The sequence below is a fragment of the Salmo trutta genome, unplaced genomic scaffold, assembly GCF_901001165.1.
Source record: "Salmo trutta unplaced genomic scaffold, fSalTru1.1, whole genome shotgun sequence".
In the NCBI taxonomy this organism is placed as follows: Eukaryota; Metazoa; Chordata; class Actinopteri; order Salmoniformes; family Salmonidae; genus Salmo; species Salmo trutta.
In genome coordinates, this window is record NW_021823043.1 from 2,966,708 (window position 1) to 2,991,538 (window position 24,831).

Below are 24,831 nucleotides of genomic sequence, written 5' to 3' on the forward strand. Positions count from 1 at the left end.
GGTACTGAGAAGACCCTAAGTTAGTAGTGGTCTGGTACTGAGAAGACCCTAAGTTAGTAGTGGTCTGGTACTGAGAAGACCCTAAGTTAGTAGTGGTCTGGTACTGAGAAGACCCTAAGTTAGTAGTGGTCTGGTACTGAGAAGACCCTAAGTTAGTAGTGGTCTGGTACTGAGAAGACCCTAAGTTAGTAGTGGTCTGGTACTGAGAAGACCCTAAGTTAGTAGTGGTCTGGTACTGAGAAGACCCTAAGTTAGTAGTGGTCTGGTACTGAGAAGACCCTAAGTTAATAGTGGTCTGGTACTGAGAAGACCCTAAGTTAGTAGTGGTCTGGTACTGAGAAGACCCTAAGTTAGTAGTGGTCTGGTACTGAGAAGACCCTAAGTTAGTAGTGGTCTGGTACTGAGAAGACCCTAAGTTAGAAGTGGTCTGGTACTGAGAAGACCCTAAGTTAGAAGTGGTCTGGTACTGAGAAGACCCTAAGTTAGTAGTGGTCTGGTACTGAGAAGACCCTAAGTTAGTAGTGGTCTGGTACTGAGAAGACCCTAAGTTAGAAGTGGTCTGGTACTGAGAAGATAACATAGGGTCACTCTTTTTGATGTGTTGTGTTTATGTTACGAGTCTCAGTCTCGAGTGGTACAGGACAACAAGAGAGACAGAGGATGAGTTGTATTGACTTCTCATCCCCCCATCTCTCCTCTTCATCCTCCATCTCTCCTCTTCATCCTCCATCTCTCCTCTTCATCTCTCCATCTCTCCTCTCCATCCTCTATCTCTCCTCTCCATCCTCTATCTCTCCTCTCCATCCTCTATCTCTCCTCTCCATCCTCTATCTCTCCTCTTCATCCTCCATCTCTCCTCTTTATCTCTCCATCTCTCCTCTCCATCCCCCATCTCTCCTCTTCATCACCCATCTCTCCTCTTCATCCTCCTCTGTCTGAGAGAGTTGATGATGAAATTACGTTTTCCCCCCTCTGTTTTTATCCCCATACACGCTGGAGGACTGAGTGTGTGTGTGTGTATGTGTGTGTGTGTGTGTGTGTGTGTGTGTGTCTGTGTGTGTGTGTGTGTGTGACCTTTTAATCTGTGTCAAACCTCCCTCTCAGACTTGACCCATGGTGAGGTACTCTTCAAAATATGTTTTTATCAGCCACCTTTATCTCTGTCATCTCACTGCAAATACGAGCTGTATTTTTGAAGACGTCTTAGTGGGAAAAGGAATGAGAAAGAGAGGCGGTGGAGGGAGAAACTGTTGTTAACACATCCTCTCTGGCCGTTCTAGCCCATATCTTTACACTAATAACAACTAAGGTGTGTGTTGTGACTAGTCTGCCATTGTGTTGTGACTGTGTCTGGTGTGTGTGTGTGTGTGTTCATGTGTGTGTGTGCCCATGTGTGCGTGTGCGTGTGTGTGTGTTCATGTGTGTGCATGTGTGTTTGTGCCCATGTGTGTGTGCACGTGCATGCATGCATGCAGATGTGTGTGTGTCTCTGTGTGTGTGTCTCAGTGTGTGTGTGTGTGTGTGTGTGTGAGTGTTGGGGGGTAGTTAGTTAATAAATACATGGCATGGTATGCACACAAATGACTCCTTGACTTGCAACAGCTTGGCTTGGGGACTTTGAACATTGAGCAAAAACACAGGGACAAGGAAGCATATGTAGCTGTCTGTCTATCCATCTGGGACCAGGCCGTACTAACCCTAACCCTATCCCTAACCCTATCCCTGTACTAACCCTAACCCTATCCCTGTACTAACCCTAACCCTATCCCTATCCCTGTACTAACCCTAACCCTATCCCTGTACTAACCCTGTACTAACCCTAACCCTATCCCTGTACTAACCCTGTACTAACCCTAACCCTATCCCTAACCCTATCCCTGTACTAACCCTAACCCTATCCCTGTACTAACCCTAACCCTATCCCTATCCCTGTACTAACCCTAACCCTATCCCTGTACTAACCCTGTACTAACCCTAACCCAATCCCTGTACTAACCCTAACCCTATCCCTGTACTAACCCTAACCCTAACCCTAACCCTATCCCTATCCCTGTACTAACCCTAACCCTATCCATGTACTAACCCTAACCCTATCCCTGTACTAACCCTAACCCTAACCCTATCCCTATCCCTGTACTAACCCTAACCCTATCCCTGTACTAACCCTATCCCTATCCCTGTACTAACCCTAACCCTATCCCTGTACTAACCCTGTACTAACACTAACCCTATCCCTGTACTAACCCTAACCCTATCCATATCCCTGTACTAACCCTAACCCTATCCCTGTACTAACCCTGTACTAACCCTAACCCAATCCCTATCCCTGTACTAACCCTAACCCTATCCCTGTACTAACCCTGTACTAACACTAACCCTATCCCTGTACTAACCCTAACCCTATCCCTATCCCTGTACTAACCCTAACCCTGTACTAACCCTAACCATAACCCTGTACTAACCCTAACCCTAACCCTCTACTAACCCTAACCATAACCCTGTACTAACCCTAACCCTGTACTAACCCTTTCCCTATCCCTGTACTAACCCTAACCCTCTACTAACCCTAACCATAACCCAGTACAAACCCTATCCCTGTACTAATCCTATCCCTGTACTAACCCTAACCCTGTACTAACCCTATCCCTGTGCTAGCCCTAACCCTATCCCTGTACTAACCCTATCCCTAACCCTGTACTAACCCTAACCCTATCCCTGTACTAACCCTATCCCTAACCCTGTACTAACCCTATCCCTGTACTAGCCCTAACCCTATCCCTATACTAACCCTATCCCTAACCCTGTACTAACCCTAACCCTATCCCTGTACTAACCCTATCCCTGTACTAACCCTATCCCTGTACTAACCCTAACCCTGTACTAACCCTAACCCTGTACTAACCCTGTACTAACCCTAACCCTATCCCTGTACTAACACTAACCCTGTACTAACCCTAACCCTATCCCTGTACTAACCCTAACCCTAACCCTGTACTAACCCTAACCCTGTACTTACCCCAACCCTGTACTAACCCTAACCCTGTACTAACCCTATTCCTGTGCTAACCCTAACCCTATTCCTGTACTAACCCTAACCCTATTCCTGTACTAACCCTAACCCTATCCCTGTACTAACCCTAACCCTGTACTAACCCTATCCCTGTGCTAGCCCTAACCCTATCCCTATACTAACCCTATCCCTAACCCTGTACTAACCCTAACCCTATCCCTGTACTAACCCTATCCCTGTACTAACCCTAACCCTGTACTAACCCTGTACTAACCCTAACCCTATCCCTGTACTAACACTAACCCTAACCCTGTACTAACCCTATCCCTGTACTAACCCTAACCCTAACCCTGTACTAACCCTAACCCTGTACTTACCCCAACCCTGTACTAACCCTAACCCTGTACTAACCCTATTCCTGTGCTAACCCTAACCCTATTCCTGTACTAACCCTAACCCTATTCCTGTACTAACCCTAACCCTATCCCTGTACTAACCCTAACCCTGTACTAACCCTATCCCTGTACTAACCCTAACCCTATCCCTGTACTAACCTTAACCCTGTACTATCCCTAACCCTGTGCTAACCCTAACCCTATTCCTGTACTAACCCTAACCCTATTCCTGTACTAACCCTAACCCTATCCCTGTACTAACCCTAACCCTGTACTATCCCTAACCCTGTACTAACCCTAACCCTAACCCTGTACTAACCCTATTCCTGTACTAACCCTAACCCTATCCCTGTACTAACCCTAACCCTATCCCTGTACTAACCCTATCCCTGTACTATCCCTAACCCTGTACTAACCCTAACCCTAACCCTGTACTAACCCTATCCCTATTCCTGTACTAACCCTAACCCTATTCCTGTACTAACCCTAACCCTATCCCTGTACTAACCCTAACCCTGTACTAACCCTATCCCTGTACTAACCCTAACCCTATCCCTGTACTAACCCTAACCCTGTACTAACCCTAACCCTGTACTATCCCTATCCCTGTACTAACCCTAACCCTAACCCTGTACTAACCCTAACCCTATCCCTGTACTAGCCCCACATCCACAGACAAACAGAAGGAGCTTCTCATTAACACATCATTATGGTCCTAACCAGACAACAGCAGTGCAGGTTTATATCGACTACCGTATGCAGCAGAGGAAGGTGAGGTGACTCCTTTTCTCTCCTCTGGTCTCCTCTGGAGACGAGGTGTGAAAACAATGGGAAAAACAGTCCATGTGTCAAATCATGTGGTTGTAATATGGTTTTAATATTGTTGTAATATGGTTTTAATATGGTTGTAATGTGGTTTTAATATGGTTTTAATATGGTTTTAATATGGTTGTAATGTGGTTTTAATATGGTTGTAATGTGGTTTTAATATGGTTTTAATATGGTTGTAATGTGATTTTAATATGGTTTCAATATGGTTTTAATATGGTTGTAATGTGGTTTGAATATGGTTTCAATATGGTTTTAACATGGTTGCAATGTGGTTTTAATATGGTTTTAATATGTTTCAATATGGTTTTAACATGGTTGCAATGTGGTTTTAATATGGTTTTAATATGGTTTATATATATTTGTTATATGGTTTTAATATGGTTGTAATATGGTTTTAATATGGTTCTAATATGATTTCAATATGGTTGTAATATGTTTGTAATATGATTGTAATATGGTTGTAATATGATTGTAAGATGATTTCAATATAGTTGTAATATGATTGTAATATGATTTCAATATGGTTGTAATATGGTTGTAATATGATTTCAATATGGTTGTAATATGGTTGTAATATGGTTGTAATATGGTTGTAATTCTGTTTTAGGACAAGACTGACCATTATTATGTGTACTGGTGGTATTTAGCTATGCTCTTTTGTTAAGGATTTAATTAGTGTGGAATGTGTTTAATGCCACTGCATTTGAATTGGTGCGTGGATTTGTATTGTGATTGTCTAATATGTCAATTCAATCAATTCAATCTGTCACCCCAGTGATTGAGATGATTTTAACTGGTGGGTTATAAATACTACTATAATGCTTTGCTGCTAGGATAATTCTCTCCAAGAACATGGTTTTCTATGCCTGGTTTTATCAGCATACATTGTGTGTCTGTTCCACTGTGTTTCATCAGAGTTAGATGGATCAGCGGAGCGCGGCAGGGTGATTATCATAGGATTTAGAGGTGCATATGGCCCAATCGACAAGAGGTAACACCTTCTCTGGGCTAGAGCCAAATGGGGAAACTAGAACGTTTATTCAGTGTTAACACAAGGTTAATGTACTACACAGGGGTTAAACACCAAGTGGTGTAGTGTGTGTAAGCTGAATTCAGTTATATATATATATATAGTAGGTGGTGTGTATAGTGAAAGTGAAAAGGGCAAAATGTGAACATTCAATACTGGGACGAAAATGAATCTATGGTAAAGATAATGTCTGATAATGTCTGCACAACTGTAACATGCTCCCACGGTGATCTATTCAGACACACACATAACACAGTGTTGGTTTATTGTGTATCAGGTGAATTGTTGTTGCATTGTGAAATATTGTAGAAGCTAGATTCTAAGGATGGCTGTTGGAAATGAGAACAAGCTAGACACACTGTAGAGCAACTCCTCAGCTTGTTAGTTCAGTGTGTCAGTGTGTTTGTCTACCTCTGACATGAATCTTCCAGTTACAGCATAAAGGCCTATGTGATTTCTTCTTCGTTGTGACCGTGGGGAATAGACTGGGGAGTCTGGAACATACAGGTACCACTATGAATAATATAAAGCAGGGTTGAATGTTGTTGATCCCCAGATGACATCTGAGACATGAATCCACACACACACCTCACCCCCCACGCTAACACTGTCACTGAGGTGTGACCTGCTGGAGTGTGTGAGGACTGAGCTAGAGGAGGGGGAGGTTTGAGTGAGAATAGGGGAGAGGTCACACACAAAGAGGTTGTAAGGAATAAGTGTGTGTGTGCGTGTGTGCGTGTGTGCGTGTGTGTGTGTGTGTGTGTGTGTGTGTGTGTGTATGTGTGTGTGTGTGTGTGTGTGTGAGAGAGGTGTGTGTTTGGGGTGTGTCTGTGTGTGTGTGTGTTTGTGTGAGAGGTGTGTGTTTGGGGTGTGTCTGTGTGTGTGTGTGTGTGTGTGTGTTTGTGTGAGAGGTGTGTGTTTGGGGTGTGTCTGTGTGTGTGTGTGAGAGGTGTGAGAAGTGTGTGTTTGGGGTGTGTCCGTGTGTGTGTGTGTGAGAGAGAGGGGTCGTGAAGTCAGGGCAGGATAGGGCACAAGTCGTTTCGCTCCACAGGTCACAGAGACCCCCTGCTCCTGTCCTGATAAGACCAAGCTGAAAGGCCACGATGGGGACAGTCCTTCCCCTCCCTCCATCCCTCCATCTAGACAGACTAGGAGTGGAGGAGGAGACGATAAGGATTCTGAATGTAGAAACAACAAAGCCAGCCTCTGGAAATTGGAAAGGCATTAGCATGACACAGTACGTCTTTTAACAGCAGTGTAAAACTGTCAATCCTACATAAAGGTCCTATCAGGCCTTATCAGAGCCTCTGTGGTTACCATAGTCACTCAGGGCCAAGTCGGCTACCATGAGATGTTACTGACTGACTGACTGACTGACTGACTGACTGACTGACTGACTGACTGACTGACTGACTGACTGACTGACTGACTGACTGACTGACTGACTGACTGACTGACTGACTGACTGACTGACTGACTGACTGCTGGACTGTTATGAATGACTGGTTAGAATGACTGCAGGGACAGTATTTGTAAAGTATCTCAGAGAAGGAGTGCTGATCTAGGATCAAGTCTTTCCCTGTCCATTCATAATGTAAAAAGCCAACATTATCCTACCCTAAATCACCAGTCCTATTCTGAGACGCTTTATGAATCCCGTCCCAGGACTGATATTTGTGACTCTGTTCCGTATGGAATCTGTGTTTCTGTTCACAGTGACTGGATGTGATGGGAATTAGACAGGTGTTGCTATTGGTCTGGAAAAAGGCCTTTGTGCTGTAACGTTGTCTGAACTATATCCCCTCTTTATTTTATGTAGTATGTAATCCTAAAGCTTTGCTGTGTTATTCTGGATGTGATGTGACCAACAGTAGGCCATCACTACCATCACACCCTTCAGCCCTGCCACCCCCACATCCTGAAGTGTGGCCCCTCACTCATCAGTAACCAGACTCCACGTCTCTTGTCCGTTCCCCTCTGGTGCCCCTGTCTGTCCGTCTGTCCGTCTGCCTATCAGTGCCAAAATAATGCAGATTTACACAAGCCGCCCTTGGAGATGGCACCTGTGTGTGTGTGTGTGTGTGTGTGTATATGTGTGTGTGTGTGTGTGTGTGTGTGTGTGTGTGTGTGTGTGTGTGTGTGTGTGTGTGTGTGTGTGTGTGTGTGTGTGTGTGTGTGTGTGTGTGTGTGTGTGTGTGTGTGTGTGTGTGTGTGTGTGTGTGTGTGTGTGTGTGTGTGTGTATTTACAGTTCATCCAGTACCAGGTAATACCCCAGCACCTATAATCCAGACCCAACATCACCTAGAGTTTTCTGAGCATCAGCACCAGGCATCTTACTGAGAGAAGAGAGAGTGATAGAGAAAAGTGCTACTAACCACACTGTTTAGAGGAGTGGATGGGTTCAGATATTATACAGAGGTACCTCAGGGAGATAAGGAACGAGGGAGACGGGGATGGAGGGAGAGGAGGGAAAGAGAACAGGGAGGAGAGCGCTCCTAGCACACTAGGCTGAAAGTGTGTCAGTGTTACTGTGTTACTGTGTGTTAGGTAGAGCACAGCAGTGAAAGGGAGGGCTTCTGTTAATCTCTCTTTATAGGCCTCCCTCTCTCTCCATCTCACTCACATGTTCTCTAACACTCCTTCAGTCTCTCTCTCTCTCTCTCTCCATCTCACTCACATGTTCTCTAACACTCCTTCAGTCTCTCTCTCTCTCTCTCTCTCTCTCTCTCTCTCTCTCTCTCTCTCTCTCTCTCTATTCAATTCAAGGGGCATTATTGGCATGGGAAACATATGTTAACATTGCCAAAGCAAGTGAAGTAGATAATATACAAAGTGAAATAAACAATAAAGGTTTACAGTTAACATTTCACATACAGAAGTTTCAAAAGAACAAAGACATTACAAATGTCATATTATGTATATATACAGTGTTGTAACGATGTACAAATAGTTCATGTACAAAAGTGAAAATAAATAAACATAAATATGGGTTGTATTTATAATGTTTGTTCTTCACTGGTTGACCTTTTCTTGTGGCAACAGGTTACAAATCTTGCTGCTGTGATGTCACACTGTGGTATTTCACCCAGTTGATATGGGAGTTTATCAAAATCGGGATTGTTTTCGAATTCTTTGTGGATCTGTGTAATCTGAGGGAAATATGTGTCTCTAATATGGTCATACATTGGGGGGGTGTGCAATAGTTTTTCCCTTCCCCGTCTGATAGATATTAGTCCCTCTCAGGACAGGGCTAATTTCCCCTTCCCCTGTCTGATAGATATTAGTCCCTCTCAGGACAGGGCTAATTTCCCCTTCCCCTGTCTGATAGATATTAGTCCCTCTCAGGACAGGGCTAATTTCCCCTTCCCCTGTCTGATAGATATTAGTCCCTCTCAGGACAGGGCTAATTTCCCCTTCCCCCGTCTGATAGATATTAGTCCCTCTCAGGACAGGGCTAATTTCCCCTTCCCCCGTCTGATAGATATTAGTCCCTCTCAGGACAGGGCTAATTTCCCCTTCCCCTGTCTGATAGATATTAGTCCCTCTCAGGACAGGGCTAATTTCCCCTTCCCCCGTCTGATAGATATTAGTCCCTCTCACGACAGGGCTAATTTCACCTTCCCCTGTCTGATAGATATTAGTCCCTCTCAGGACAGGGCTAATTTCCCCTTCCCCTGTCTGATAGATATTAGTCCCTCTCAGGACAGGGCTAATTTCACCTTCCCCTGTCTGATAGATATTAGTCCCTCTCAGGACAGGGCTAATTTCCCCTTCCCCTGTCTGATAGATATTAGTCCCTCTCAGGACAGGGCTAATTTCCCCTTCCCCTGTCTGATAGATATTAGTCCCTCTCAGGACAGGGCTAATTTCCCCTTCCCCTGTCTGTGGCGTCTGTCTCTGATTCAGTTTGAAGCTAACCTTGTGCTACTATAACCTCATAATATGCTGTAGCTCATGGATACACTTCTGGCCTTCTGGGCTCCTTCTGTTGAAATGGACAGATGTTCCATTAAGAGGTAGCAGGGTCCTCATATGTCACTTTTCCATCACGTGTGTGTGTATTTCTGTGTGTGTGCCTCTACCGCCCGAACCACGTCCCACTTCATGCCCATGCGTGCCTGTCCACACGCTCACGTGAAGTTGAGGCTTAACCAAGTGTACTAATGAGGTATTACATTACAGTAAAGTCTGGTGTTGGGTTCCCACTTAACCAACTGTGCTTTAGTGTGTGTGTGTGTGTGTGTGTGTGTGTGTGTGTGTGTGTGTGTGTGTGTGTGTGTGTGTGTGTGTGTGTGTGTGTGTGTGTGTGTGAGAGAGTGTGTGTGTTTTGATGTGTGCGCATGTGTTTGCGTAAGCGTGTATTTCTGTGTGCATGCATGCGTACGTGCATGTGTGTGTGCCCACATGAAAAAATACTATTATATACTATGGTAAAATACTATGCTATACTATGGTAAAATACTATAGTATACTATGGTAAACTACTATAGTATTCACTGTATTGTTTTTGCAGACTTTACTGTAGTATTCACTAAAGTCTGCAAAAACACTACAGTGAATACTATAGTATTTAGATTGCAAGCCCTGCTAAATACGTCGAGTGTCGGAACTGGTGTAGTACGATTCGATCTTAGTCCTGTATCGATGCTTTGCCTGTTTGATGGTTCATCGGAGGGCATAGAGGGATTTCTTACAAGCTTCCGGGTTAGAGTCCCGCTCCTTGAAAGCAGCCCCTATACTCTTTAGCTCAGTGTGGATGTTGTCTGTAATCCATGGCTTCTGTTTGGGGTATGTACGTACGGTCAGTGTGGGGACAACGCCATCAATGCACTTATTTATGAAGCCAGTGACTGATGTGGTGTACTCAGAAAATTCCGGAATATATTCCAGTCTGTGCTAGCAAAACAGTCCTGCATCTGCTTCATCTGAACACTTTTTTATTGACTGAGTCACTGGTGCTTCCTGCTTAAATTTTTGCTTGTAAGCAGGAATCAGGAAGATAGAATTATGGTCAGATTTGACAAATGGAGGGCGAGGGAGAGCTTTGTACGCGTCTCTGTGTGTGGAGTAAAGGTGGTCTAGAATTTTTTTTCCCTCTGGTTGCACATTTGACATGCTGACAGAAATGAGGTAAAACGGATTTAAGTTTCCCTGCATTAAAGTCGCCGGTCACTAGGAGCGCCGCCTCTGGATGAGCATTTTCCTGTATGCTTATGGCAGTATACAGCTCATTGAGTGTGGTCTTAGTGCCAGCATCTGTCTGTGGTGGTATGTAGACAGCTATGAAAAATACAGATGAAAACTCTCTAGGTAGATAGTGTGGTCTACAGAGGCTGTTGTTCTATCCTGCTGATACAGTGTATAACCCACCAGCTGTATGTTATTCATGTCATCGTTCAGCCACAACTCAGTGAAACAAAAGATATTACTGTTTTTAATGTCCCGGTGGTAGGATATACGTGCTTTTAGTTCATCCAGCGATTGTACGTTGGCCAGTAGTACGGATGGCAGAGGCAGATTAGCCACTCATCGGCGGATCTTCACAAGGCACCCCAATCTCTTTCTGCGGTACCTCTTGCGTTTTTTTTCTCCTGTGAATTACGGAGATGAGGGCCTGTTCGAGTGTCTGGAGTAAATCCCTCTCGTCCGACTCATTAAAGAGAGTTAACTATATTATAAATACTCTGTTAAAAGAAAGGTGTAGAATATACTATAGTAGTGTAGTGTGTTTGTAGACTGTAGTATACTGTAGTATTTACTGCAGTTTTTTTTTTTATTATCTTCCACAAAGAAGTGGAGGCTTTCACCTTGAGGAAACCTACTGGAGAAATACTAAAAGAGCTAATTTTCCATAACCTGTAGGTAGATAGGACTGGGGTGTGAACACATACTGTAGGTAGATAGGACTGGGGTGTGAACACATACTGTAGGTAGATAGGACTGGGGTGTGAACACATACTGTAGGTAGATAGGACTGGGGTGTGAACACATACTGTAGGTAGATAGGACTGGGGTGTGAACACATACTGTAGGTAGATAGGACTGGGGTGTGAACACATACTGTAGGTAGATAGGACTGGGGTGTGAACACATACTGTAGGTCAGCGCTTCTGCTCTGTTCTACTTATAGGGAACACAATATATGGTCTATACTTGGCATGTCGGTTTCTCACTTATAGGTGGCACAAATTGGGATATGGGGGAGGGGAATGGTTAGGGTATATGCAAGATAAATACATTAGTATTTGCTATAGTTAAAAGTGTAGTGTTTTTGCGGACTGTAGTATTTTGGGGAATAATACTGTAGTATCTACTTTAATATTTTACAGTATACTACAACATTCTATAGTTAGGATACTCGAGGGATACTACAGTGTGTAGTATAGTATTCTACAGTATACTACAGTTTACTACAGAATTATACAGCAAGTACTGTAGTATTCTATAGTAAACTGTAGTTTTTTTCCATGTTGGTGCGTGTGTGTGTGTTTGTGTGTGTGTAGGAGATTTTAGTCCCTCTCAGGACAGGGCTCTGTGTCGCCTTACAGATAGAATATCAGCCTACCATCTGTTCTATCCACTAACAGAGGTTTCACTGTGCTGGAACCAGAGACCAGCTACACTTATTATTATGGGTTATTATAGGAAGTCAGGACACACGTTACTGTAGATGTGTGTGTGTGTTGTTCTTTGTTTAAGCCATCCTAAGCATCGTTTATCATAATTTATCATCACATGATAATCATTTTTATTATCTCACTCCATTCACACATTCATCCATAGTAAAGAAAGAACTATGAATGTAATGTTAAGTGGTGATTGAGGTGGTTGAATGGAGCGGAATTAGTGTTTCAATACGTCTTCTCCAGTTTTTTTCTTTGCTGTTGAATAACTGCTCTTTTCTGGAGCGGTGGTATTTTCTCTCTGGGCATATCCCCGCTTCCGTTCAGGCTCGCCGAAGTGTGAAGTCATTTCTTTTCCCAGGAAACTAGCGGGTGGGTTAAAGGAAGGGAGGAAGCAGTAGTTATGAATATGCTAATGAGAGAGGTGCTTCCAGTAGAAATATGCATTACATTAAAATAAAAAGAGGTGGGGAGAAATGTGATAGTTGAGGCAGCTAGGCTTATTAGGTGAATTCCCTCTTCATAATTTTATGCGCATACATTTTTTTCTTTCTCAGCAGCAAAATGTTTCACTTTCTAAGCTTTTGGCATGTTCTCTAATTATGCCCCCACCCCTTGTACATATCTTGTGTTATCGTAACACCCCCCATCCCCCACCCCCTTCCCCACCAAATAACACAAGATGTCTGACAAAAAAGCAAAACTAAAAAACACACTCTCCCCTGGCTTTCCAGTGGTGTCTGCCACCTGGAGTCTCTCTATTAACCCTGGGCAGAGAGCTTGGCTCAGCCTCAGTCACAGAGCTGCTGTCAACTAGCAACAAATGAACCTGTTTCTCTCTCAAACAAGAGACTGGAGAACAATAGAGATGCAGAGCAAGAGGGCTGACACCATGAGACATAGTGGTGTCGACAGGGCTGACACCATGAGACATAGTGGTGTCGACAGGGCTGACACCATGAGACATAGTGGTGTCTACAGGGCTGACACCATGAGACATAGTGGTGTCTACAGGGCTGACACCGTGAGACATAGTGGTGTCTACAGGGCTGACACCATGAGACATAGTGGTGTCTACAGGGCTGACACCATGAGACATAGTGGTGTCTACAGGGCTGACACCATGAGACATAGTGGTGTCTACAGGGCTGACACCATGAGACATAGTGGTGTCTACAGGGCTGACACCATGAGACATAGTGGTGTCTACAGGGCTGACACCATGAGACATAGTGGTGTCTACAGGGCTGACACCATGAGACATAGTGGTGTCTACAGGGCTGACACCATGAGACATAGTGGTGTCTACAGGGCTGACACCATGAGACATAGTGGTGTCTACAGGGCTGACACCATGAGACATAGTGGTGTCTACAGGGCTGACACCATGAGACATAGTGGTGTCTACAGGGCTGACACCATGAGACATGACAGGGTGCGTTGTAGACTGAGTGATGGAGGGCAATGAGAGAGGCACATGCACACACACACACACACACACACACACACACACACACACACACACACACACACACACACACACACACACACACACACACACACACACACACAGTACAAGCCAGCTACAGGCCCTAGAAGTACCCTGTAATGGCCTACCAGCTTGAGCCAGTGTGTGTCCGTTCGGTACGATGGTTCGCTAATAAAACAGCAGGGTGCCCCCATCCACCCTGCACCGCACCCTGCACCGTCCAGTCAGACCTGAGTTCAACCAGTATTACTATCCCTGCACCGTCCAGTCAGACCTGAGTTCAACCAGTATTACTATCCCTGCACCGTCCTGCCAGACCTGAGTTCAACCAGTATTACTATCCCTGCACCGTCCTGCCAGACCTGAGTTCAACCAGTATTACTATCCCTGCACCGTCCAGTCAGACCTGAGTTCAACCAGTATTACTATCCCTGCACCGTCCAGTCAGACCTGAGTTCAACCAGTATTACTATCCCTGCACCGTCCTGCCAGACCTGAGTTCAACCAGTATTACTATCCCTGCACCGTCCAGCCAGACCTGAGTTCAACCAGTATTACTATCCCTGCACCGTCCAGTCAGACCTGAGTTCAACCAGTATTACTATCCCTGCACCGTCCTGCCAGACCTGAGTTCAACCAGTATTACTATCCCTGCACCGTCCAGCCAGACCTGAGTTCAACCAGTATTACTATCCCTGCACCATCCAGTCAGACCTGAGTTCAACCAGTATTACTATCCCTGCACCGTCCTGCCAGACCTGAGTTCAACCAGTATTACTATCCCTGCACCGTACAGCCAGACCTGAGTTCAACCAGTATTACTATCCCTGCACCGTCCAGTCAGACCTGAGTTCAACCAGTATTACTATCCCTGCACCGTCCTGCCAGACCTGAGTTCAACCAGTATTACTATCCCTGCACCGTCCAGTCAGACCTGAGTTCAACTAGTATTACTATCCCTGCACCGTCCAGCCAGACCTGAGTTCAACCAGTATTACTATCCCTGCACCGTCCTGCCAGACCTGAGTTCAACCAGTATTACTATCCCTGCACCGTCCAGCCAGACCTGAGTTCAACCAGTATTACTATCCCTGCACCGTCCAGTCAGACCTGAGTTCAACTAGTATTACTATCCCTGCACCGTCCTGCCAGACCTGAGTTCAACCAGTATTACTATCCCTGCACCGTCCAGCCAGACCTGAGTTCAACTAGCATTACAATTCATTTTCCTTTGTCTGCTCTTCATTTAGCTTACCTGGCGCAAAGGAACTAATGGACTAGTTCCAAAAGTGCAAACCCCGACCCAAGACAGGCAGGCTGAATAAAACACTTTCATTTCGAAAGAAAATGAATCAATGTGATCCCATGTTCTGTCCAGTCAACCTGACCCCCCTCCATCACTCTGTGGGTTCCCATAGTATCCTTCTATTGTCCTCTCCTCCTCCACCAATCCCTCCATCACAGAGGAGTATGGTAGAGGGTTAGCTACCCTCTGTCTGAACCCCAGGCTGGGTGACTAATGTGGGCCTAATCGCTGACCCTGTGAGGTCTAATTCAAACACATTGCCTGTGTTATGTGGTGGCTGGGGCTGGTGCTGGCAGGGAGGGATATTGTGTGGCTGTTGTTTTAATGGCAGCAGGGAGATGAATGGAGGAGTAATGATGGTGGGGGGATCAGGACACAACGGAGATCCTGGCACTGACCAGACCACATTCATTACTCTATCAGGATATCAATCTAAAGAGGGGATAAACCCAGCCGGAGGGAGGGAGGGAGGGAGGGAGGGGTGTATAAAAGACACAGAAGTGAGCGTACACACACACACACACACACACACACACACACACACACACACACACACACACACACACACACACACACACACACACACACACACACACACACACACACACACACACACACACACACACACACACACATACATACATACATACATACATACATACATACATACATACACTTCCTGGACGTAAGTCCCAACAAGGGGTCTTTCATGAGGTAAACAGAGCTAGATGTGTTAACACAAGACAAAGTCCTGTTCAATGTGGTTGTAAGCAGTAGACAATGGCTGACTGAGAAATAATACAACAGACATACTGGAAATGGATGCAGAGGCTTTTCATGAACACTGTTTGTTTGTTTCACCACGACTGACACCAGCCAGAGGGATTTAGTGTAAAGCAAGGAATGTGTCCGCTTTTCTGCTAGCCAATATTTAGAGAGAGAAAGAGAGAGAGAGAGAGAGAGAGAGAGAGAGACATAAACCCTGATGAGTTCACTTGCCAACAGAGTAGTGTGGTGGAGAGATACTATCCAGTTGCCAGTATCCACACGACCACATACCACGTCCAAAAAACAACACGTTTTACACCCCACTGAGACAAAAACCTAGTAATTTATGCATCGCCAGGGCGGTTTGATGTGTGAATGGTTGTTTGGGTGGATAACTGGTGTGTGTGTGTTTGTTTGTTTGCGTGTGTGTGTACATGCGCGCGCGTGTGCGTCTAGTGTAATTGTATTGTGGTTGCTAGGGCGGCTGGTTAATGGTTTGTTGATGCAGTTTGTCATAACCCACACCATCCGTGGCTGCTTCGGGTGATCCTCTAGCTCTGATAGACCCATTAGTTATACAGCAGACACAGACACATTGCCCTGCCATGATTTACGATGCTACACAACCCAAACACATTTTTCACACCATGATAGAAACATGAAGAAAACTGTGAAGTTTGCATTCGTTTGTAGGAACATGCTAATGTGAATGCTGAATTACTGTCACTTCTACTACTGTAGTGTGTGTGTGTGTGTGTGTGTGTGTGTGTGTGTGTATGTGTATGTGTATGTGTATGTGTGTGTGTGTGTGTGTGTGTGTGTGTGTGTGTGTGTGTGTGTGTGTGTGTGTGTGTGTGTGTGTGTGTGTGTGTGTGTGTGTGTGATTGTGTGATTGTGTGCCTGTGTGTGTGCTCCTTGATGACGGTATTGGTGCTAAGCGTGTAGCGGGCAACATGGAGATTCTCAGGCATAAACACAGCCTCCAGTCATGGCACCTTGAAAAACACAATAGAAGAGAAATCCCAGATGATTCTCGTTGCCTATTCTACCTTAAATCAGGAGCGTGGAGGATTTCTGAAGTGTATAATGAATGAAAGAAGGACCCTTTTCTTCTATAGTGAAGGAAATAACCTCCCCTGGCTATTATTCACAGAGGCATAATGGGAGAGAAAATTTGATGATGAGACCCATACAGATGTAGGATCGTAATTTGACCAGTTTCTCGCAGCAAGAAAATTATCCTTCAGCAACAGGAAATGTGAATTCTTGTGTGGATTATAAATAATGGATTTTTTTTAAAGGGATGATACATTTTAAAGTGGAAATTACAAACTTTAGAAGCCTTTTAAAATTGACACTTCCTGCAACAACAGGGCATTCAAATTAAGAGCCTACATCTGTAGTGTGTTCTGCAACAACAGATGCTAACCTTTGATTTCCTGTTGTTACATCAGAAGGCCTGGTCGGTGGAGGTGATGGTGACTAGGCTGATCAGACTGTCTGGTTTCATGTCAGTCATGGTTCACTCTCACTCACCCTCCCTCTCTTCTGTCCGGGTGTCTCCACTGCTGCTCCTGGAACTGGGTGGAGGAGTATGGGTTGTTAAGACAGAGAGAGAGTGTGAGAGTCTGTGTGTGTGTGTGTGAGAGAGAGAGAGAGAAATTAGCTAACAGTGAGCAAACAAGAGAAGAGGGACAGCCCAATCTAGAGAGACCAGTGAGAGAGGGAGTGAGCGATGAAGTGAGTTAGTGAGAGAGTGTTATCAGTGTGTTTCCCAGAACACTGCCTCTCTAATCCATCCATATTGTAGTGTGTGATGTTGGCTGGATTGACCAGAGGGTCCAGGGCTTACATAGATTGTCTTTTTCATGTTTTCATGTGTTTTTTTAAAATGCAGAACTAATTGATTATTTTCAGCTGTGGTGTAGTAGAGGTCTGTATCTGTGTTACCGTGAAGGACACTCATGACATGGTACACTCATCATCAAGGACACACACACACACACACACACACACACACACACACACACCACCACCACCATTACCATGAACAGCGATGGCTGTGTTTTAGGGTGTTCCACAGAGAGCAGCCATTTTTTATTTATTTATATATTTTACCGTTATTTTACCAGGTAAGTTGACTGAGAACACATTCTCATTTACAGCAACAACTTGGGGAATAGTTACAGGGGAGAGGAGGGGGATGAATGAGCCAATTGTAAGACATACTCTATGGAGTGTAAACCCTCCACTTGGATGAGTGTCGAAAATCGCACCCTATTCCCTATATAGTGCACTACTTTTGACTAGGGCCCCCACTATTTATGGAATAGGTTGTCATTTTGGACACACATCTAGGGTTCTCCAGTCTCAGTTTACCCCCCTCTGTCTGATTAGCATACCTTGTCACTGTGATTAATTGGTGCAAAACAGCTTATAATGGAAATAATTAACCGTCAAATCAAATCAAATTTTATTTGTCACATGTGCCGAATACAACTGGTGTAGACTTTACAATAAAATGCTTCCCAACAACGCAGAGTTTAAAAATAAAAAAAGCAACACAAGAGGAATAAAATAAAATACACAGGAATGGAGCAACAGTATATACAGGGAGTACCAGTAGCAGTACCAGATCAATGTGGAGCTATATACAGGGAGTACCAGTACCAGTACCAGTAGCAGATCAATGTGGAGCTATATACAGGGAGTACCAGTACCAGTACCAGTAGCAGATCAATGTGGAGCTATATACAGGGAGTACCAGTACCAGTACCAGTAGCAGATCAATGTGGAGCTATATACAGGGAGTACCAGTACCAGTACCAGTACCAGATCAATGTGGAGCTATATACAGGGAGTACCAGTACCAGTACCAGTACCAGATCAATGTGGAGCTATATACAGGGAGTACCAGTACCAGTACCAGATCAATGTGGAGCTATATACAGGGAGTACCAGTACCAGTACCAGTAGCAGATCAATGTGGAGCTATATACAGGGAGTACCAGTACCAGTACCAGATCAATGTGGAGCTATATACAGGGAGTACCAGTACCAGTACCAGTAGCAGATCAATGTGGAGCTATATACAGGGAGTACCAGTACCAGTAGCAGATCAATGTGGAGCTATATACAGGGAGTACCAGTACCAGTACCAGTAGCAGATCAATGTGGAGCTATATACAGGGAGTACCAGTACCAGTACCAGTACCAGATCAATGTGGAGCTATATACAGGGAGTACCAGTACCAGTACCAGTACCAGATCAATGTGGAGCTATATACAGGGAGTACCAGTACCAGTACCAGTACCAGATCAATGTGGAGCTATATACAGGGAGTACCAGTACCAGTACCAGTAGCAGATCAATGTGGAGCTATATACAGGGAGTACCAGTACCAGTACCAGTAGCAGATCAATGTGGAGCTATATACAGGGAGTACCAGTACCAGTACCAGAAGCAGATCAATGTGGAGCTATATACAGGGAGTACCAGTACCAGTACCAGATCAATGTGGAGCTATATACAGGGAGTACCAGTAGCAGTACCAGATCAATGTGGAGCTATATACAGGGAGTACCAGTACCAGTACCAGTAGCAGATCAATGTGGAGCTATATACAGGGAGTACCAGTACCAGTACCAGTACCAGATCAATGTGGAGCTATATACAGGGAGTACCAGTACCAGTACCAGTAGCAGATCAATGTGGAGCTATATACAGGGAGTACCAGTACCAGTACCAGTAGCAGATCAATGTGGAGCTATATACAGGGAGTACCAGTACCAGTACCAGTACCAGATCAATGTGGAGCTATATACAGGGAGTACCAGTACCAGTACCAGTACCAGATCAATGTGGAGCTATATACAGGGAGTACCAGTACCAGTACCAGTACCAGATCAATGTGGAGCTATATACAGGGAGTACCAGTACCAGTAGCAGATCAATGTGGAGCTATATACAGGGAGTACCAGTACCAGTACCAGTACCAGATCAATGTGGAGCTATATACAGGGAGTACCAGTACCAGTACCAATACCAGTAGCAGATCAATGTGGAGCTATATACAGGGAGTACCAGTACCAGTACCAGTACCAGTAGCAGATCAATGTGGAGCTATATACAGGGAGTACCAGTACCAGTAGCAGTACCAGTACCAGTAGCAGATCAATGTGGAGCTATATACAGGGAGTACCAGTAGCAGTACCAGTACCAGTACCAGTAGCAGATCAATGTGGAGCTATATACAGGGAGTACTAGTACAAGTACCAGTAGCAGTACCAGTACCAGATCAATGTGGAGTTATATACAGGGAGTACCAATACAAGTACCAGTAGCAGTACCAGTACCAGATCAATGTGGAGTTATATACAGGGAGTACCAGTACCAATATCAGTACCAGTACCAGTAGCAGATCAATGTGGAGCTATATACAGGGAGTACCAGTAGCAGTACCAGTACCAGTAGCAGATCAATGTGGAGCTATATACAGGGAGTACTGTACCAGTAGCAGTACCAGTACCAGTAGCAGATCAATGTGGAGCTATATACAGGGAGTACCAGTACCAGTACCAGTAGCAGTACCAGTAGCAGATCAATGTGGAGCTATATACAGGGAGTAGCAGTAGCAGTACCAGTACCAGTGCCAGTAGCAGATCAATGTGGAGCTATATACAGGGAGTACCAGTACCAGTACCAGTACCAGTAGCAGTAGCAGATCAATGTGGCGCTATTTACAGGGAGTACCAGTACCAGTACCAGTACCAGTAGCAGATCAATGTGGAGCTATATACAGGGAGTACCAGTACCAGTACCAGTACCAGTAGTAGATCAATGCGGAGCTATATACAGGGAGTACCAGTAGCGGTACCAGTACCAGTAGCAGATCAATGTGCAGAGGTACCAGGTATTTGAGGTAGATATGTACATGAAGGCAGGGTAAAGTGACTAGGCATCAGGATAGATAATAATAAGGTATTTGAGGTATTGAGGTATAAGGTTTTTGAGGTGTGTGAATATGTGAGAGTTTTGAGTGGAAGTGTCAATGTAGTCTGTGAGTGAATGTGAGAGTATTAATGTAATGTGTGAGGGAGTGTGTATGTAGTTTGTATAATGTATATAATCTAGCGAGGGTAGGATAGCATAGGGTCAGTGTGCATAGGGTCAGTGCAAGATAGAGTCAGTGTAGATAGTTTGGGTACCATTATTTTAATTGACTATTTAGCAGTCTGGCTTGGGGGTAGAGCCGATGCTCAAATACCATTTGCCGGAAGGTACTATTCAACGCTGGTCTGACCAATTGGAATCCATGCTTGAAGATTGTTTTGATCACACGGACTGGGATATGTTATGGGTTGCCTCTGAGAATTACATTGACACATACACAGACACAGTGACTGAGTTCATCAGGAAATGTATAGGGAATGTTGCTCCCACTGTGACTATTAAAACCTACCCAAACCAGAAACCGTGGATAGATGGCAGCATTCGAGGCAAAACTGAAAGCGCGAACCACCACATTTAACCATGGCAAGGTGACTGGGGATATGGCAGAATACAAACAGTCTAATTATTCCCTACGTAAGTCAATCAAACAGGCAAAATGTCAGTACAGAGACAAAGAGGAGTCGCAATTCACCGGCTCAGACACGAGACGTATGTGGCAGGGTCTACAGACAATCAAGGGTTACAAAGGGAAAACCAGCCACGTTGCAGACACCGATGTCTTGCTCCCAGACAAGCTAAACACATTCTTCGCCGCTTTGAGGATAACACAGTGACACCAACGCGGTCCTCTCCCAAGGACTGTGGGCTCTCAATCTTCGTGGCCAACGAAAGTAAGATATTTAAGGCTGTTAACACTAGCAAGGCTGCCGGTCAGACGGCATCCCTAGCCGTGTCCTTAAAGCATGCGCAGACCAGCTGGCTGGAGTGTTTACGGACATATTCAATCTCTCTCTATCCCAGTCTGCTGTCCACACTTGCTTCAAGATGTCCACCATTGTTCCTGTACCCAAGAAAGCAAAGGTAACTGAACTAAATGTATCTCGCCCCGTAGCACTCACGTCTGTCATGAAGTGCTTTGAGAGGCTAGTTAAGGATCATATCACCTCCACCTTACCTGACATCCTAGACCCACTTCAATTTGCATAACGCCCCAATGATACAATCGCCATCACACTGCACACTGCCCTATCCCATCTGGACAAGAGGAATACCTATGTAAAAATGCTGTTCATTCACTATAGCTCAACCTTCAACACCATAGCACCCTCCAAGCTCATCATTAAGCTTGGGGCCCTGGGTCGGAACCCCGCCCTGTGCAACTGGATCCTGGACATCCTTACGGGCCGCCCCCAGGTCATGAAGGTAGGAAACAACACCTCCACATTGCTGATCATCAACACAGTGGCCCCTACAACAGTAGTAGACCTGATTACCAACAATGACGAGACAGTCTACAGGGAGGAAATGAGGGCCCTGAAGGAGTGGTGACAGGAAAATAACCTCTCCCTCAACGTCAACAAAACAAAGGAGCTGATAGTGGACAGAAGAGGGAGCATGCCCCACATCGACGGGTGGGGCACCTTCTCCGCAGTGGAGAAGGTAAAAAGCTTCAAGTTCCTCGGCATACACGTCACTGACAATCTGAAATGGTCAACCCACACAGACAGTGTGGTGAAGAAGGCGCAACAGCGGCTCTTCAACCTCAGGAGGCTGAAGAAATTTGGTTTGGCCCCTCACAAACTTGTACAGATGCACAATTGAGAGCATCCTGTCGGGCTTTATCACCACCTGGTACGGCAACTGTACTGCCCACAACCGCAGGGCTCTCCAGAGGGTGGTGCGATTTGCCCAACACATCACTGGGGGCACACTGCCTGCCCTCCAGGACACCTACAGCACCCGACGTCACAGGAAGACCAAAAAGATAATCAACCACCCGAGCCACGGCCTGTTCACCCCGCTACCATCCAGAAGGCAAGCTCAGGTGCATCAATGCTGTGACCGAGAGACTGAAAAACAGCTTTTATCTTTTAGCTCAAGGTCATCAGACTGTTAAATAGCTATCATTAACCGGCTACCACCACGGTTATTCAATCCTGCACCTTAGAGGCTGCTGCCCTATATACATAGACATGGAATCACTGGTCACTTTAATAATGTTTACATACTGCTTTACTCATTTCATATATATACAGTTGTGGCCAAAAGTTTTGAGAATGACACAAAAAGTAATTTTACAAAGTTTGCTGCTTCAGTGTCTTTAGATATTTTTGTCAGATGTTACTATGGAATACTGAAGTATAATTACAAGCATTTCATAAGTGTCAAAGGCTTTTATTGACAATTACATGAATTTGATGCAAAGAGTCAATATTTGCAGTGTTGACCCTTCTTTTTCAAGACCTCTGCAATCCACCCTGGCATGCTGTCAATTAACTTCTGGGCCACATCCTGACTGATGGCAGCCCATTCTTGCATAATCAATGCTTGGAGTTTGTCAGAATTTGTGGGTTTTTGTTTGTCCACCCGCCTCTTGAGGATTGACCACAAGTTCTCAATGGGATTAAGGTCTGGGGAGTGGACCCAAAATATCGATGTTTTGTTCCCCGAGCCACTTAGTTATCACTTTTGCCTTATGGCAAGGTGCTCCATCATGCGGGAAAGGCATTGTTTGTCACCAAACTGTTCCTGGATGGTTGGGAGAAGTTGCTCTCGGCAGATGTGTTGGTACCATTCTTTATTCATGGCTGTGTTCTTAGGCAAAATTGTGAGTGAGCCCACTCCCTTGGCTGAGAAGCAACCCCACACATGAATGGTCTCAGGATGCTTTACTGTTGGCATGCCACAGGACTGATGGTAGCGCTCACCTTGTCTTCTCCGGACAAGCTTTTTTCCGGATGCCCCAAACAATCGGAAAGGGGATTCATCAGAGAAAATGACTTTACCCCTGTCCTCAGCAGTCCAATCCCTGTACCTTTTGCAGAATATCAGTCTGTCCCTGATGTTTTTCCTGGAGATAAATGGCTTCTTTGCTGCCCTTCTTGACACCAGGCCATCCTCCAAAAGTATTCGCCTCACTGTGCGTGCAGATGCACTCACACCTGCCTGCTGCCATTCCTGAGCAAGCTCTGTATTGGTGGTGCCCCGATCCCGCAGCTGAATCAACTTTAGGAGACGGTCCTGGTGCTTGCTGGACTTTCTTGGGTGCCCTGAAGTCTTCTTCACAACAATTGAACCGCTCTCCTTGAAGTTCTTGATGATCCAATAAATGGTTGATTTAGGTGCAATCTTACTGGCAGCAATATCCTTGCCTGTGAAGCCCTTTTTGTGCAAAACAATGATGACGGCACGTGTTTCCATGCAGGTAACCATGGGTGACAGAGGAAGAACAATGATTCCAAGCACCACCCTCCTTTTGAAGATTCCAGTCTGTTATTCGAACTCAATCATCATGACAGAGTGATCTCCAGTCTTGTCCTCGTCAACACTCACACCTGTGTTAACGAGAGAATCACTGACATGATGTCAGCTGGTCCATTTGTGACAGGGCTGAAATGCAGTAGAAATGTTTTTGGGGGATTCAGTTCATTTGCATGGCAAAGAGGGACTTTGCAATTAATTGCAATTCATCTGATCACTCTTCATAACATTCTGGAGTATATGCAAATTGCCATCATACAATCTGAGGCAGCAGACCTTGTGAAAATTAATATTTGTGTCATTCTCAAAACATTTGGCCACGACTGCATACTGTATTCTGTTCTACTCTATTTGAACCATTGCCACTCCGACATTCCTCATCCCAATATTTATATATTTCTTAATTCCATTCTTTTACTTTTAGATTTCTGTGTATTGTTGTGAATTGTTGGATACTACTGCACTGTTGGAATTTCGATACACATATTTAGCAGATGTTATTGCAAGTGTAAGTGACCAATAAAATTAGATTTGAACAGTCTACGGCTTGGGTAGCTGGCGTCTTTGGCAATTGTTCGGCATTCCTCTGACACCGCCTGATATAGAGGTCCTGGATGGCAGGTAGCTTGTCCCCAGTGATGTACTGGGCTGTCCGCACCACCCTCTGTAGCACTTTGCGGTCAAGGGCAGTGCATTTGCCATATCAAGCAGTGATGAAGCCAGTCAAAATGCTCTCGATGGTGCAGCTGTAGAACTTTTTGAGGATCAGAGGGTCCATGTCAAATCTTTTCAGCCTCCAATGGGGAGGAGTTGCTGCTGTGCCCTCTTCACAACTGTGTGGGTCTGTGTGGAGTGGACCATGTTAAGTCCTTAGTGATGTGGATGCCAAGGAACTTGAAATTCTCAACCCGCTCCACAACAGCCCAGTTGATGTGGATGGAGGC

The 24,831-nt window shown here is 45.0% G+C and overlaps 1 protein-coding gene and 1 non-coding gene across 2 annotated transcripts in view; both read right to left on the reverse strand.

The window, feature by feature from the left end:
• The window catches only part of LOC115188433 (glucoside xylosyltransferase 1), a 601,934-nt gene that overhangs the window by 481,473 nt on the left and 95,630 nt on the right, over positions 1-24,831 (reverse strand). The window lies entirely within an intron of this gene.
• Positions 11,063-11,117, reverse strand: LOC115188459 (U7 small nuclear RNA). The gene has a single exon (XR_003876420.1). It is a non-coding gene; the product is annotated as a U7 small nuclear RNA (small nuclear RNA).